Source organism: Procambarus clarkii, chromosome 48 (genome assembly GCF_040958095.1).
Source record: "Procambarus clarkii isolate CNS0578487 chromosome 48, FALCON_Pclarkii_2.0, whole genome shotgun sequence".
Classification (NCBI taxonomy): domain Eukaryota; kingdom Metazoa; phylum Arthropoda; class Malacostraca; order Decapoda; family Cambaridae; genus Procambarus; species Procambarus clarkii.
The window spans coordinates 11,490,353-11,509,256 of record NC_091197.1 but is presented as its reverse complement, the minus strand read 5'-3'; the positions used below and the strand labels follow the sequence as shown (position 1 = coordinate 11,509,256).

Genomic DNA, 18,904 nt, shown 5'->3' with positions numbered 1-18,904 from the left:
AACCTTTTGACTAAACCTGCACCAGAACACCAGAAGGAATCTTATAGTGCGGTAGGTCATGGACTCTGATGGGTAGGGTCTTATACTTCACATATGTTGAATATTATTATGCCCACTCCAACCCTCCAGATATTACTGTATACGCTGGGTGCTGTGTGTGTCTGTGTGTGGGTTTTCCCGCCTGTGTGTGTGTCTGTGTGTGGATTTATATTTGTGTGCTTTATTTATATATATATGCTCGTTCGTAGGCAAGAGTGGGTTCGTAAATTACGGAAGTTGTCGGGAAATGATAAGACGTGCGTCCAGTGGGATGGGGGGGGATAGGGGGGATTTTGGGGGGAGGATAGTGAGGATTTGGAAGAACACTTAGATCGGTCTGGTTTATGTGTGTTGTCTACTCACAGTACTGTGATGGGGCAAACTTGTCTACTCATAGTACTGTGATGGGGCAAATTAGCCTACTCACAGGAGATTGATTGATGATAAAAATTAAACTACCCAAGAAGTGGCACGGGCATGAATAACCCGGAGCTCACAGAAGATGTTGTTGTTGTTTTAGACTCAGCTACTCGGAATAAAAAGTTTCAAGTAGCACGGGCTATGGTGAGCCCGTAGTGGACTTACCTGGCACAGGAACGGGGCTGTGACCAGTGGCTCTAGTCACAGAATTGTCGTTGTTTCAGATTTAGCTACTCAGAACGAAGTGTCCATGTAGCACGGGCTATGGTGACCCCGTATATTCACAGAAGACTGGGAGAGCTCATATAAGGCAAGAAGGGAAGTAAGGGGACAGTAGGTGATGGGGGGGGGGAGAAGGGGAGAAATAAAACATTAACACCAGCCTAGGGGGAAGAACTTGCGAGTTATTCATGCCCGTGCAACCTCTTGGGTGGCTTAATCTTTATCAGTCAATCAATCCAGTCGGGTGAAGAGAACTGCACAAAGAAGCACACAAAAGCCTGATATATCTATTGAGAAAATGTTTGGAGCAGGGCGGTAGTATCGAACTCGCTTCCCCCAGGTCACACCTCCCCCAGACGCACACTACTACCACCCACTGGACCACGACGTGCATGTGTCGTGTAGTGGGCCGGGACGCTGGTTTTAATGTCACTCATTCTCTGCTTAACTGGAACTATCTGTATCATGTGTTGGCCATTATACAAACATCTTTTGGCACGAATTAATCCGGAACGATACCTGGTTCTGGAACAGTGCATGTGTCTGTCCCTCTTTCCCTATTCGTGTTTACGTGTTCGTGTGGGCTGTTTGAAAGGCCTGTAGCTCCTGGACTCCGTCTTCCTTACTATCATCTGCCCTACACCGCGGGGTTAAAGAATTTTCTCCTCTTCTTGATTCTCCTTTTTTTGTTTTAGTTATCCACCTGTGTCTTCGCCCTCTGTGCGGTGTTGTCATGTCTCTTCTGCATCTCCTCCAGCGGTGGTGTCATGTCTTCCCTGATAGGTGGGGGGGGGGGTTCTTTTAAACATGTGCAGCAGCAATACAGTTTTGTTCGTGATTCAATTATGTTCAATAGAGTTGTTGTGACTGATGGCTGCAAACTCTATACATGATGTTCTTCCCTTTTAGGTCGTGTGTGTGGGACAGGTGTTTTTTGGGGGTTTAGTTCATGTGGGATACCTTGTGAGTCATGTGTGTGTGTTTGGTAGGTGTTTTGGGGGGTGTTTAGTTCGTGTGGGATACCTTGTGAGTCATGTGTGTGTGTTTGGTAGGTGTTTTGGGGGGTTTAGTTCATGTGGGATACCTTGTGAGTCATGTGTGTGTGTTTGGTAGGTGTTTTGGGGGGTTTAGTTCATGTGGGATACCTTGTGAGTCATGTGTGTGTGTTTGGTAGGTGTTTTGGGGGGTTTAGTTCATGTGGGATACCTTGTGAGTCATGTGTGTGTGTTTGGTAGGTGTTTTTGGGGGTTTAGTTCATGTGGGATACCTTGTGAGTCATGTGTGTGTGTTTGGTAGGTGTTTTTGGGGGTTTAGTTCATGTGGGATACCTTGTGAGTCATGTGTGTGTGTTTGGTAGGTGTTTTTGGGGGTTTAGTTCATGTGGGATACCTTGTGAGTCATGTGTGTGTGTTTGGTAGGTGTTTTTGGGGGTTTAGTTCATGTGGGATACCTTGTGAGTCATGTGTGTGTGTTTGGTAGGTGTTTTTGGGGGTTTAGTTCATGTGGGATACCTTGTGAGTCATGTGTGTGTGTTTGGTAGGTGTTTTTGGGGGTTTAGTTCATGTGGGATACCTTGTGAGTCATGTGTGTGTGTTTGGTAGGTGTTTTTGGGGGTTTAGTTCATGTGGGATACCTTGTGAGTCATGTGTGTGTGTTTGGTAGGTGTTTTTGGGGGTTTAGTTCATGTGGGATACCTTGTGAGTCATGTGTGTGTGTTTGGTAGGTGTTTTTGGGGGTTTAGTTCATGTGGGATACCTTGTGAGTCATGTGTGTGTGTTTGGTAGGTGTTTTTTGGGGGTTTAGTTCGTGTGGGATACCTTGTGAGTCATGTGTGTGTGTTTGGTAGGTGTTTTGGGGGTTTAGTTCATGTGGGATACCTTGTGAGTCATGTGTGTGTGTTTGGCAGGTGTTTTTTTGGATTAACTTCGTGTTAGTTCCCATTTGGGTCATGTGTGTGTGTGTGTTACTCGCGTTCTCAATGATGAAATGTGAAAGGGTTTAAACGTCTAGGAAGGAATACATTAAGATTTACCGAAGACTTTAACTCTCTAACCAATGTGAGGTGTGCTTCTTTACGCTGGTGCAGTGTTCTTCTTCACCAGGTCTTACTGGTGAGGTTACCTCATCTCACACCATCTTAATGTTACCTCTTACTGGCTCATGAATGCTTGAGTACACTTGGTGTTGAAGTGCCTTGAGTTACGACGCTCCGTAAAAGTGCTTTTCGATGTAATTTAGTCATTTTATGACGTAATTGCAGTGTCTTAATTTGTAATACATTTCTTCGCAAACGTTAATTTCGTGGTTGATGAGTTCTTGGTCTGTAAATTTTATAAGAAGTTTATTATGTATTTTTTTTTTTTTGCATCTCTTCTGATTTAGATCTTAACCCCCCCCCCTTCTCCCTCACTCCTTTCCCACGAAAAAATGCAATTAGTCCCTAAATAATAATTTAGGGAATAATTTTATTCCCTAAATTTTAGGGAATAAAAGAATTATTTTAGGGAATAATTTTATTCCCTAAATTTTATTCCCTTTTATTATTACCTTTTCAGTAAATCTTTTTAATTGTTATCGATTCTCAAATGATCCGTAATTGTAAACACTATTTTGGTTCGAGTCATTTAATACTTAAGGCGAGTATTAAATGATTCCCTCACTGAGCATGAAGCGACGGTCTCGCTTCATGCAGGTCGGCGTTCAATCCCCGACCGTCCATAAGTGGTTGGGCACCATTCCATCCCGCCGGCCCATCCCAAATCCTTATCCAGACCCCTTCCAAGTGCTATAAAGTCGTAATGGCTTGGCGCTCCCCCCCCCCCCCTCTGATAGTTAGTAGTTAGTATTCCATAAATGTTGTTTTGAACTCCCTACCAGGTGTAGTTACTCCCACCAGGTGAGCTTCGTATAGACATTAAACTATATTAGTATAGTTTGTATACATATTTGTATAGATAAATTGTGAGCAAAGATTTTCAGATATCTGGTTAGTTTTGAATTATATTCCCTAGTAAGTATACGATGTTCCCCTACCTCAGTGCCCCCCCCAGGGGCAGCGCCCGCTCCTGGGGCAGTTAATGAACAACCTGCCCCCCCACTAGTAACCTGTCAGTACCAGGTCCTGGCCGCCCCCTCCACCACAATACCAGGGTGGCAGTGTGTGTGGTAGTTTTAAGCGGGGAACCTTGGTGTCAACCATCCCGGCATTTCGTATAGTGTAGTACACCCCCGGGGGGGGGGGGACTACTGGGTGTAGTAGTAGTGGTTAGTGGTAGTAGTAGTAGTGTTAATGGTCATTCTCGGGGGAACACTTCCGTTGAGAGCCTTGATTGTGCATGTTTCCATAGGCCTCAGCGGCAGTGTTGGACTTTTTTAAGACGCACCCACATACGCGCACACATGCACGCACACACACACACACACACACACACACACACACACACACACACACACACACACACACACACACACACACACACACACACACACACACCTGGGCACGGCTTCCCCCGCCCCCCCCCCCCCCCCTGATCAGTTAAGGTTAATTGATGATACCTGTGTTGTTTGCTGACTAATTTATTCCCTGCCCAAGGTGTGGTGGTGGTGGGGGGGGGGGGGGAGTTATCCAGCATCCCGGAGAACAGACAGACATCCGTCATTAGTGAGCAGAGATGCAAGTCTCCCACACCTCGGCAGCCATCTTGGAAGACATTCTAAGGATGTCTTTGAAACCTCGAAGGGCAGGGAGGGAACCATCAGGGGGGAAGGGAAAGCGCCAAGCCATTACAAGTATATAGCACTGGGAAGGGGGGGGGGTCAGGATAAGGATTTGGGGGATGGGACAGGGAAAGGAATGGCGCCCAACCACTAATGGACGGTCGGGGGATTGAACACCGACCTGCTTGAAGCGAGACCGTCGTTCTACCATCCAGCCCAAGTGTTGAAGAGCTTCCTTGTATATCTTACTGCCTGGGTGAGCTTGTATAGGCTCTGGGACGCTTGTTGGGACATATGTGTGTGTCCCAATTGGACCCACTCCTTCCTGGGGGTGGAGGCCTGGTCGAGGACCGGGCCGCGGGGGACACTAAGCCCCGAAATCATCTCAAGATAACATACGACTGCTGGTACAGGTACAGTACCGGGTCTCACCACGTGGTAGGTGACCCAATCAATCCCACAGTGACCCGAGATTGCTCCCCCACCCCACCCCATGACGGGTGTGTGTGGGGGGGGGCGGGGGCAAGGATCATTAATCATGCCTACCACAGCCTAATCCGTTAACCACTTTCGGTACCTGTAAATTATTTCATAATCACGCGGGTTTTGTTTACATCAACAGTCAGCGAGCTCCGAAGTGCTACGTGATTGTTTACAACAACACTGACGCTGGATTGTGAACTTTCGGAAATCATGAACTGATCAATCAATGTAAACAAATTGGCGGTAATTAAGGAAAGGTGTAGAGGTTTCGTAAATTGGTTGGGCAAATGCTTCATAAGTCCACAGTAAGGGATTCGCAAAGAACTTACGTGACTACTTAAGAGATATGTTCTTTTGGTCTTGGTCGTAGCAACGTAGATGGTAGTTACTAGACAGCCTACGACCTCTCAACAGCCACGAGGTGATCCACAACAGCGTACGACCTCTCAACAACTACGAGGTGATCCACAACAGCCTACGACGTCTTAACAGCAAGGAGGGTATCCACAACAGCGTACGACCTCTCAACAACTACGAGGTGATCCACAACAGCCTACGACGTCTTAACAGCAAGGAGGGTATCCACAACAGCCTACGACCTCTCAACAGCCACGAGGTGATCCACAACAGTAACACCCTTGGTTAAGAGCGATGTCGTAACACCACTTCAGAGACTGAATTCACCAAATTCCAACAATAGGTATGTGAGGACACGGAGCTGGGATTGGACAGAGGAAAGGAATGGTGCCTAATCTTCTTTTGACTGCCGGGAATCGAACTCCGACCTGCAAGAATCAAGGCGTCGCCCAATACCGACCTGTCTGAGGTTGTTCCGTTGTTAGATATGAATATGGTCATGAGTTATGTAACTATAAGCAGCGGCTCGCCCTGGCATTTGTCCACAAAAAGATATATTTCCTTATTAAGGCCACTCCATAGCTCGCTCACTCACACACACGTGGGGATCCAGGGTTCGAGTCTCCTCTACTTATTAAGCTTATTTCCCAAGCTTAGAACTCTGAAGGTCTTTTAGAATTAAAAATAGGTGATGAATTGTAGAATTTGGAGTTAGTGGTGTATTATACAATTAGAAGCCAGTGATGTATTATGCAATTAAAATTTATTGATGTATTTTAGAATTAGAAACAAGTGATCATGGATGTTACCATTAGAAGCTAGCAATTTATTTTTTTTGGATGATAAAATAACGCTATGCTTTTGAATTTTAAAATAAGCGATTTTTGTTGAAATTAGAAGATATCGATATTTTTAGAATTAGATAATTACATTATATTTCAGAATTAGATGTTAGCGTTACATTTTAGATATATACGATAGAGGTGTCGTGTATTTATACACACAAATACACAGCCTGTGACAAAGCTATTTAGATTGTGAAATTATGGGAATCTTCTCTAACACGGTGGCTTTTTAACGGAATTGGGCCATACGTTTTCTATGCCTCGGCCTCGACAGGTTAGGTTGGGGTTGTTTGGGTTCGTACGTTAATTTCTTTTTGGGGGCAAAACAGTTGCATTTATGACGGAGTGGGAAATTGGGAGGATCCGGGCTGTTATATTTAGCATTCGTGGAGAGCTATTCTGTCTATATGATATCTTTGTTTTTGGATATCCTTTACCGTCAGTCACTGGGCTCTGTCTTCTCCCCCCCCCCTGTCAGTCATTGAGATCTGTCCTATCCCGTCAGTCACTGAGATCTGTCCTATCCTGTCAGTCACTGAGATCTGTCCTACCCCTGTCAGTCACTGGGATCTGTCCTACCCCCTGTCAGTCACTGAGATCTGTCCTACCCCCGTCAGTCACTGAGATCTGTCCTATCCTGTCAGTCACTGAGATCTGTCCTATCCTGTCAGTCACTGAGATCTGTCCTACCCCTGTCAGTCACTGGGATCTGTCCTACCCCCTGTCAGTCACTGAGATCTGTCCTACCCCTGTCAGTCACTTATCCCTACCCAGTATGCCATTTATGGCTACTGTTTACCTAGGTTTCACCCCTTCTCTCTCACTAACAAGTAGTTAGAGGCCGTGGTGAGAGGAAAGGAGGGGGAGGGGGGTAGGGGGAGAGAGGAGAGAGGGGGGGGGGGAAAGTAGGGAGGGGGGGTGGGGAAGGGGGGGGGAGGCCACCTAGCACTCAATCAGACGTCAATCAGCAGCACATTCAGACGGTGTAGGGGTAGTGGCAATTATGTTGTAGGTCAGTGTTGTTATTACCGCTCGTTAGCCGTCACCAGGGGCAACCATCACCACCACCACCACCACCACCACCACTACCACCACCACCACCACCACCACCAGCAGCCATGCAACCAGGGGGCCAGATTCACTAAGCTGTTCCGCAAGTACTTACGAACGTGTACATCTTTCCTCAATCTTTGACGGCTTTGGTTACATTTATTAAACAGTTTACAAGCATGAAAACTTGCTAATCAACTGCTGTTATTGTTGTAAACAGCCTCCTGGTGCTTCGGAGCTCATTAACTGTTTAATAATTGTAAACAAAGCCGCCAAAGATTGAGAAAAGATGTATAGATTCGTAGGTGTTTGCGTAACTGCTTTCGTGAATCTGTGAGCCAGCATTGCTTCTTTGTCAAAAACAAATTAGGTATGTTTATGGTTAGGCTGTATAGAGCTGCCAACCTTGCATATATATATATATATATAGATCTAACCTAACGTTACTTATCCTTATCTAGCCTATTTCAACCTCTCCTAACCTTAGCGAATAACTGTCCTAACCCATCCTATTGTAAACCAGGTGTGTCTTAACCTAACCTCTGATAGTTTGTTTTCCCCTTCTCTCACCTGTAACACCTGTATCGCCTGTGTCTCACCTGTATCACCTGTGTCTCACCTGCATCACCTGTGTCTCACCTGTATCACCTGTGTCTCACCTGCATCACCTGTGTCTCACTTGTATCACCTGTGTCTCACCTGTATCACCGGTGTCTCACTTGTATCACCTGTGTCTCACCTGTATCGCCTGTGTCTCACCTGCATCACCTGTGTCTCACTTGTATCACCTGTGTCTCACCTGTATCACCTGTGTCTACCTGTATCACCTGTGTCTCACCTGCATCACCTGTGTCTCACTTGTATCGCCTGTGTCTCACCTGTATCACCTGTGTCTCACCTGCATCACCTGTGTCTCACCTGTATCGCCTGTGTCTCACCTGCATCACCTGTGTCTCACTTGTATCGCCTGTGTCTCACCTGTATCATGCTGACTCACCTGTATCACCTGTATCTCACCTGTATCGCCTGTGTCTCACCTGTATCATACTGTCTCACCTGTATCACCTGTATCTCACCTGTATCGCCTGTGTCTCACCTGTATCATGTTGACTCACCTGTATCACCTGTATCTCACCTGTATCGCCTGTATCTCACCTGTATCACACTTGTATCACCTGTATCACACCTGTATCACCTCTGTCTCACCTGTATCACCTGTATCTCACCTGTATCACCTGTGTCTCACCTGCATCACCTGTGTCTCACCTGTATCACCTGTATCACACCTGTATCACCTGTATCTCACCTGTATCACACCTGTATCACCTGTCTGTGCCACTCCATGGGGGGGGGGTAATTACAACCTCTTGTTGTTTGATGTTGTTTGTTATTTTAGGGTTTATACGAGCTGGGAGACGCTGCGAGGTGGTTGTAAATCCCTCCCCAGGTTATAGTGTTCTCTTGGACCAGCTCTCATAACACTTGCGAGCTCGTAAACTGGTTTAGTGAATGTTTTTTAAGAAAGCCGCCATGATGGAGGAGAGAGATGTACAGGACTTTTTTTTTACCAAGTAGTTCAAATTTTCGACGTATTAGTAGAACTGAAAACAACGCAATAGTGACGTTTTCGGAACGTAGGTTTCAGTAGGGTTAGGTTTGATTGGTTGGTTTGGTACGTTTGGCGGGACACGGTACCATCCCCGACGGTGAAGCACGAGACCAGCGGTACGCTGCACCATCCGACGGTGAAACACGAGGCCACCTTGAGCCTTGGCACGAAGCTCTACTGTGCCAGGATCGATGCTTCCCTGCCAAAATGGTCTCCATACACGGCTCTGGTGGATGGGAGGGGGGGTGTAGCCTGGATCATGTACGTGTAGCTGTGTACACCGGTGTTGTAGCTGTGTACACCGGTGCTGTAGCTGTGTACACCGGTGCTGTAGCTGTGTACACCGGTGCTGTAGCTGTGTACACCGGTGCTGTAGCTGTGTACACCGGTGCTGTAGCTGTGTACACCGGTGCTGTAGCTGCGTACACCGGTGCTGTAGCTGTGTACACCGGTGCTGTAGCTGTGTACACCGGTGCTGTAGCTGTGTACACCGGTGCTGTAGCTGCGTACACCGGTGCTGTAGCTGTGTACACCGGTGCTGTAGCTGTGTACACCGGTGCTGTAGCTGTGTACACCGGTGCTGTAGCTGTGTACACCGGTGTTGTAACTGTGAATACTGAAATGTTGTATATGTAGTAGTCGCAAATGTAGTATATATATACTTAGTAGTATATATACATATATTCTTGTACATCTATATGTCATAATTTTTAGTAGAGTGAAATTTCGTTTTGTACCCAAACTGTCCCCAACATTTGCAACTGGAATGATTAGTAAACACAATTAAATAAAATTAATCCTAAAATATACCAAATTAATCCAACATTAAACCAATTTAAATAAAAAAATATACCAAATTTAACCTGAATAAAAAAAATTATATTTACCAAAATTAATCAAATTCCCCCAAAATTAATTGACCCACAATTAAAAAAAGCGCCATAAAAAAGCTAAATTATATTAAATTGATTTAATTGTAGATCAAAAGTAAACTAAATTATACCAAATATTATAATTTTACATATAATGTTTACACTTTATTTTTTTCCCCTCGCTGAACGGAAGAAAACGGAGAATAACGGAGGACTTTTATATTCCAGTTTCTTCACGGTTGTATTCACTTCGTTGGGTACTTGACCCTGACATATAAATGTAATATACGGGTTGTAGTAGACCTGTATTTAACACCAATAGGATAATTAGAGGCCTTTATACAAGTCTGGAGTAAGAGAGGGGGAAGGAAAGAAGTGAAAAAAAAATAGTTGGAGAAATGATGATATGGAAAAGTTAAGTTCGAGGACTGGACAAGATTGTGTCAACGGTGGAGGACTGGTCACGGTGACAACACCGTCCTGGCAGCCAAAATACAAGCATGATATACAAAATCTTCGCTAAAAGAATAGGAGAGATTAGTCTGACATGATTGACATGACTTGACATGATTGACGTGTAACTCACAGAATTGTTCCAACTCTGGAAAACGCTTGTTCGTCAAGGTTAATATTTGGGTCTGTAACATGTTGTCATATCTGCCGACACCAGCCACTCAAAGCGACGCATCCTTGCCACATGTTGCCATATCTGCCAACACCAGCAACTCAAGGTGTTTAACCGAATCACAGGTTTTCAAATTTGTCATGATATGCTCCTCATGCAGACCAAATGCTTAAGATCATCAAGATAACTGAGTTAATTAAGATAAGGGTAATCGCTCATAACCGTCGAGCTACCATCCAGCCCAAGTGGTTCAGTTGTCGGTGGTATGTACAGCGTGGCCCCAGGCCGGGGTCGGAAAGTAGAACTTGTGATACTCTCTACAGGTATGCTCCAGGTATACACATTAAAATTACTCATTCAGACTAAACAATTGTGACTGGAAAGTATATACTATTATGTATATCAGAAGTAATTTTGATGACGGGGCCACCTACGCTGAAATTTTGACGTGCGATTATTTCAATCTCAGCATATGTGCTTGTAAGAAATAATCTTTTAACATACAAAATAAAATTTCATGTTTTGTCTATGTAACATTGTTTTCTCTCAGTCGTTGAAAGTGAGAGCTTAACGGATATATTATCTAATTGTGAATCCTGGACAGGCCCCCAAAAAAAACATTTGTTCATAATCATCGACATTATTGCAATATTGCTTAAATTTAATTTCTCAAATTATAACTTTAATTTTTCAGGTATGTACTACTGAGCGGGTCGCCGTGAGTCATCTCAAGATGAGTATAGCATTCGTCATTATTATTTGTACTTATTGAAATTCAATAAATTCAATAATTCAAACGCAAGGAATCCCACCTTTACAAGCGTTTGATCATTACAGAAGGCCTAACTATGCAGTTTGCGTCACATAGGATTGAATACATATGCCTCGTTAAATGCTGGGATTAGCTCTATGTTAGGTTACAGTTTTTTTGTAGCTAAGATGCATATTAAGTTTAGTGGCAATACTGTAAGGAAAAATATTTATGAGCAGAAAGATCCTAAGTTAGTATAACTATATAGCACATGGAGGTGGTATGAGGACAAAACGCTGGGATATGAAGACAAGGTGCTGAGATATGAGGACAAGATGCAGGGATATGAGGACAAGGCACTGGGATATGAGGACTAGGCACTGATATAAGGACAAGGTGCTGGGATATGTGGACAAGATGCTGGGATATGTGGACAAGATGCTGGGATATGAGGACAAGGTACTGGGATATGAGGACAAGGCACTGGGATATGAGGACAAGATGCTGGGATATGAGGACAAGGTACTGGGATATGAGGACAAGGTGCTGGGATATGAGGACAAGGTGCTGGGATATGAGGAAAAGGTTCTGGGATATAAGGATAATATAGCAGCTAGGACGGAGGTTAGAGAATGCTGCTCAACCACTGATACCATCAGGGATCGAACCCCGACCCGTGCGTGAAGTAGGGGGTGTCGTCGACCGGTCCAAGTGGTTGGAAATACAAGACATATTCAAGACTTCACAAGCCTTACTGTACTAACAATGTAAGATTAACTTTGTATCTAACTGTACCTCCCCTTATAATATTTATTAGACCTATCACGGGCTCACCATAGCCCGTGCTACTTGGAACATTTTCTTCCAGGTAGCGAATCTTAAACAACACCAGTTAGACCTATTTGTGACAAGTTGGAGGCTTGAGAATGGTCCAGGACGGACTGAAACGTCGTCGTCCCTTCACCTTCCAGTGTGTGGTCTGGTCAACAAATTCTGACAAGTTGATTGATGAGAGTTGACTGGTAGAATGACACATATATACATTGTAAAGTCTATTTCTCCTGTGTCACATATCAAGATGTTCATTTCCTTAAGCTGTCTCAGTGCTGCCCGTGATTGGCTCCTTACCAGTCTGGAGTGATGAAAGGCTCTGTGGGAATTGCAATGTTGCCCCTTGGCTCCTTAGAACATTGCAGTGCATAGGTACATAATATTGAAGATTGCTGCTGCTGCTGCTGCTGCTGCTGTTGCTGCTGCTGCTGCTGCTGCTGCTGCTGCTGCTGCTGCTGCTGCTGTTGCTGCTGTTGCTCTCTGCTCTATGTCTGCTCGGTCGGGAGACTGTGCCATCCTGCTGGGTCTGTACACCTTAGCCTGGTAAAGCCCTGTACACTCTGTACTTCATTGAGGCTCAGTACACTCTGTACTTAACTAGGGAAGGCCCTGTACACTTATGTATTTCAATAGGGAAGGCAGGAAGGTTTTGCACACTCTAACCCCTTGGACCATCGGGGGATCGAACGCCGACTCTGCACACAAAAAAGACAAGCCATCGCTGCGCTGGCAAGTCCAAGTAGCTCGAGGAATAGGCCTTATAGCCATCCTCCAGTCGGCTGTTGAAGTTTGACCAGGATGCGTCAAGCATTTTTATGCAACACTTTACGAAACCTGTTCATCTTTCCTTAATCATCATTGCTGCGGCTTTGTTGACCTCTAATTGAAGAGTTTACGAGGTTGGAAATTCCACAACAAGAGGTTATTATTGTTATAAACAGCCTCGGAGTGCTGTAGCGCAGTGGGCTACACGTGCTGTAGCATAGTGGGCTACACGTGCTGTAGCATAGTGGGCTACATGTGTTCGGCTGGTTTAGCCCCATTGTGACGCCAAGAGTGTGTGTGTGTGTGAGCGAGATGTCTTTATCTCTCGTGCCTCTTGTCGCTTGGTGTAAAGTAGCCATCAGGTGACTCAGGCAACTGTTGTGGGTGGCATCTTCAGGAAGGTCGCCATGGTTTACTTAGAGCAGCCTCGATATAGGGGTTCAATAAGATTATCCTTTGATCTAAGGGGTTTTTATAGGATTACGGGCGTCAGTTCCAATTTTGTCTTCTACACGCCAAAAGCTGTTTTCGTGTTACATAAATCGAACATTTCCTGACATAAATGTTCAATTTATACACAAGTGTGTTAGACAGGAACATTTTTTATCGGGTGTAGAAGGGAATTGATGACTTTTTTGATGACTTGTTAAACATTTGTTGTTGGACAACAAATGTGAGTATTTAGGAAGTATTTGCTTTTTGTGAAGATGTGTTACAAATACATCTTCTTGCTTTAGAAGATGATTTAGAAGATGATTTAGAAGATGCTTTAGAAGATGCTTCAGAAGATGCTTCAGAACATGCTTTAGAACATGCTTTACAAGATGCTTTACAAGATGCTTTAGAAGATGCTTTACAAGATGCTTCAGAACATGCTTTAGAACATGCTTTACAAGATGCTTTACAAGATGCTTTACAAGATGCTTTACAAATATGAGTGACAAAAGGGATGTATAATACACTGATGTGATGTCTCGTCTCCAGAGTCAACATAAGGTGATTGGTGTATAATGAGTGTCTTGTGGATGATGTCTTCAGGTGTTAGGATGATGACTTAGACGTGCCTGGACGTCACAGCGTCCTAATCTACATCTCTCCGGTGTTGACAAGTGCTGATATGACGGATCTGTCTTGGATGAGTTAAGTCTTGAGATGAGTGATCTCTCAGTCCTCTTACGAACACTTCAAGGCTCTGGTAAAATGAAGGGGGATAACCACCCCCCCCCCCCTTTCTCCCCCCCCCCCCCTCACCCTTTTTTTTTTTTACTCAAAAATCACTTAGTTCTTCCTTCTCACATCTCATACCTTAACCTACTAGTTTTCCCCCTGGAACACAACCCGCCAATCGGTTTACAACCCTGTCTTCAGTTACTGCTGGGGGAGATCTCTCTCTCTCTCTCTCTCTCTCTCTCTCTCTCTCTCTCTCTCTCTCTCTCTCTCTCTCTCTCTCTCTCTCTCTCTCTCTCTCTCTCTCTCTCTCTCCTGCTGTCGCCTCTGCTCCTCGGACACATTCCAACTAAATGTCATTGTTAAATAAGCTTACCCAAACAAAAAGAAAAAAGCTTTGTTGTCAAGCAGTTTATGCGCTCGAGCGCCCTCGGGGATCGAGCGTGTTCAGGCTTCTGTTAAGGCATCACCAACAATTCCAAGAATGTTGGAGGTTCACCCACAGCACAACTTTATCGGCGCCACTCAAAATTTAAGAATAATCACATTTCTACAAAGTATATATCTATTGTAAGAATAGTTACAGCTACGGAGAGTATATATATATATATATATATATATATATATATATATATATATATATATATATATATATATATATATATATATACATATATATATATATATATATATATATATATATATATATATATATATATATATATATGAGTCACTTGGCCTTTCCTTAATTCTTATGTTCTTGTTTATGAGAATATACATATATGTTCTCTATATACGTCAATATTCTTATAAATGCTCTCTATATATGTGTCTATTCTTATTACATATACTTTCTACACATGTGAAATTTTTCATCACATATACTTTTAATATATGTGGATTATATATATATATATATATATATATATATATGAGCCACTATAAAATATGTCTAGCCTACGCTTGAAACAATCCAGTGATCTCTTGTCTGCTATATTGCTCGATAATTTGTTTCATAAATCAAGAACCCTATTTCTAAACCAGTATTTACCCAGGGCCTTCCGAAATCTAAACTAAAATAAAAAAAATATACAAACTGTACTGAAACCCCATTTAATTACCATGTATAATAATCTAAATAAAAATGGGATAAAGAGGATATATGTGTGTTTGGTTATTTACTTGTTTCATGTCTCATGAATAGGTCATGTGATGTATTTGCATAAATCCTCTTATTTTAGCAAAGTTTTTTTTTCAACTTAGGTCGACAACTTTCAACTTAGGCGAGAAACAATGGGCAGAGTTTCTTTCACCCTATGCCCCTGTTACCTAGCAATAAAATAGGTACCTGGGTGTTAGTCAGCTGTCACGGGCTGCTTCCTGGGGGTGGAGGCCTGGTCGAGGACCGGGCCGCGGGGACACTAAAAAGCCCCGAAATCACCTCAAGATATACTCAAGATATAGGTCGCCAAAGATATCATGTTTTTCAAAATCATTAACTACAGAACCATCATGCATTATGCAAATCACTCGTCCCCTCCCCCCTTGAGCTGTATAAATTCAGTTATGTTAGGGTAAAGCCCCGAAATCATCTCAAGATAACCTCAAGATAATTAACCTCAAGGGTGTCGTCTTCATTGTGATGAGCGGTAGCCTGAACAAGATAATTAATCATGCTAATTAGACGTCAGATTCATTTGCGAAAAGAGGAACTCAATAGACTCGGTTTATTGCGCACGTCTTGGTCCGGTTGTCCCGTCTTTCCTGGAGCCTCCTATCTCCTTTTCCCAGGGGCAGACATTCTTCCCTGGGGCAGACACTCTTCCCTGGGGCAGACATTCTTCCCTGGGGCAGACACTCTTCCCTGGGGCAGACATTCTTCCCTGGGGCAGACACTCTTCCCTAGGGCAGACACTCTTCCCTAGGGCAGACACTCTTCCCTGGGGAAGACATTCTTCCCTGGGGCAGACATTCTTCCCTGGGGAAGACATTCTTCCCTGGGGCAGACATTCTTCCCTGGGGAAGACATTCTTCCCTGGGGCAGACATTCTTCCCTGGGGCAGACATTCTTCCCTGGGGCAGACATTCTTCCCTGGCATTCTATGTATACCATTTCTCGGTCAATTGTGAACCGGATGTTCACTTTAACAGCAGCAGTGAGTTTGAACATCGTGTTCACACTAAACATCGTGTTCACACTAAACATCGTGTTCACACACTCAAGCACCAGCGTGTTAATAAGATCACTATCATTACTAATTGTAAAGTTCACTCTGTGCTCTGAACCTCACGGGGGATACTAAAGGCTTTTTAAGAGCGGTTTGTCAAGTTAAAACTTTGTTCGCTAAAATGAACCAAAACGGCATTTAATCAGCGTTCGAATTTAAAACAGATATCATATTTTTAGTCACAATAGCGTGTCTGAAGATAACATGATCGAACCACACACTAGAAAGTGAAGAGACGACGGCGTTTCGGTCCGTCCAGGTCCGTTATCAAGTCCTGTAGACGCCATAAAGGGTCCAAGACTGACCGAAACATCTTCATCCTTTCTTCACCATCTGATATGTAGTTTGGTGAACAAATCCACAAGGGCCGTGACGAGGATTCGAACCTGCGTCCGGAAGCATCCCAGACACTGCCTTACTAACTTACAGACACTGCTCCCGGACGCAGGTTCGAATCCTCCTCACGGCCCTTGTGTATTTGTTCATTTGATGCATCACGTTAGTGTGATCCCTGTGTGTAATGTAGTTTGGTCATTTTTAATCGGATATTCAGTATTCTTTTGCATATACGATTTCCTCATTAATACCAAAGACACATTTCGTCTCAGTACGCAGGTTGGGATCGTATATGAAGATATGTGATGATATGTGTATGGCTCATTCATCCACTTCCCCCAGCGGGTATACCATTATTGATGAGCATATACCCTCCTACGCACGGATATACACACACACACACACACACAAAAGGTATATATACACGCACTGCTTCTCGGTGAACAGGCACTGGGAATTTCCTTTTGTCCTGGACTATGTTAAGGACTTAAGTATACTTGATGGTGGGTCAGTAAGCTGTTGTGGCAGGCTTCATATCCCTTCCCTGCGGCCTTAAGCTCTCACAGGAGAGACAGAATATATATATATATATATATATATATATATATATATATATATATATATATATATATATATATATATATATATATATATATATATATATGTATATATATATATATAATATATATATGGTTCTGGTGATATAGGTTACCACTGTTAATGGTTGGCTTGGCTTACCCTGCGAGCTCTTTCACTCTGAACGTTAAGCCAGGGATTAAAATTGGTTTTCGATGATCAGCTAACAAGGAGGGAACCCCATATGGGTGGCCCCTGAAATCTCTGCTTATTGTATCCCCTATTTCCTGGAATGGTGAGTGGTGAGTTGTTAGAGCTAAAAGGAAGGAGGGGGGATAGATAGAGATCTATTTAACAGCTATATAGGTCCTGTTCTGTTACTTAAAGAAAATGCTTCAGCAGTGATATGTTTAGTTCTGTCGCAAAAAAACTCCGCAATGATAGGTCTAATTCTGTCAGTCACATAAAAATACATCAGCGGTGATAGGTCTAGTTCTTTCACTCACACCAAAAAAGCCTCAGCAGTGATCAGGCCTTGGTCTGCTATTCACAAAGCCTTAACATAGACAAACTTGCATTTCTCGGCCAAATTTGGCGTGGTTCCCCCCCCCCCCCAACCTAAGCTGGTGGCTCTCTCTCTCTCTCTCTCTCTCTCTCTCTCTCTCTCACGTATCAAGTTAAACCACTTCGTAACTATAGAATAAAGTTTGAATGACTCACTGGCGTACGTTACAGAGATCAACTTGAGTGAATACGGAGAATGACTGAACTAACCTCATCTCCCCAAAATATATATGAAAAAACGACTCAGAAGGGCATACCAAAAAGCCATTCACGGATATTAAGACTCCGAGTATGTTAGAGATCACAAGGATTGAGAGATCATATTTGAGATTGAAAGGGATGCGCAAACGAGGGCAAATTTAATGTTTCTTGCCTGGTTACCTTGAGATGGTTTCGGGGCTTAGAGTCCCCCACGGCCCGGTCCTCGACCAGGCCGCCTCGTTGCTGGACTGGTCAACCAGGCTGTTGGACGCAGCTAGGGAGAAGCTGTGTGTGTGTGTGTGTGTGTGTTTCAGTTGCTACACTAACTTAGCAGGGAACAGTTGCCACACACACACACTCACACAGACACACACACCAAAGAGCCAGATCTCAACCCCCGCAAACACAACTAGGTGAGTACACACACACACACACACACACATACACACACACACACACACACACACACACACACACACACACACACACACACACACACACACACACACACTGCACTAGGCAATGATGTGGTGGAGTCTAACTCCATACACAGGTTTAAATGTAGATACGATAGAGCCCAGTAGGCTCAGGAATCTGTACACCAGTTGATTGACAGTTGAGAGGCGGGACCAAAGAGCCAGAGCCTAACCCCCGCAAGCACAAATAGGTGAGTACACACACACACACACACACACACACACACACACACACACACACACACACACACACACACACAGCATTATAATTTATTTTGAGGACATAAATTTATTTCATTTTAGCTTTTCATTTTAGCTTTTCATTTTAAACCACCTTCTGAATATTGCATTAACAAGTTCCTTTCAAACTCAAGTTTAAAGTGACTAAGGAGCGATTGCATCCGGCAAGAGACTCGATCAAACTCCCTTAAACGAAATTCCGATTTAACTTCACGCTGAGGCCAAAGGGAATCCAAGTTTTCCGGAGAGACGCTTCGGAACTGCATAGTGAAGCCTCTCATTAAGAAAAAGCTTCATATCGGCGCTTTGGGATTTTATTTTTTATTTTTTTCCTTTTATCCTCCTGCTGGTACCAAGGATATTGCGTCACGGCGGCGTGTCCTCTCCCTGTGAGGCTCGGGATCTTGACAGTATACCTTTGCTGTGGTGTTGTACTCAAACCTGTTGTGAGTAATGGCACTGACCCGTCGACACGCGATTGTCAGACTCGTTTGTGGTTGCGTGAGTGCCACGGGTGATTGAGTTAGTGC

The 18,904-nt window shown here is 43.9% G+C and overlaps 1 protein-coding gene across 4 annotated transcripts in view; it reads left to right on the top strand.

The window, feature by feature from the left end:
• The window catches only part of LOC123764777 (protogenin), a 250,529-nt gene that overhangs the window by 101,967 nt on the left and 129,658 nt on the right, over positions 1 to 18,904 (top strand). The window lies entirely within an intron of this gene.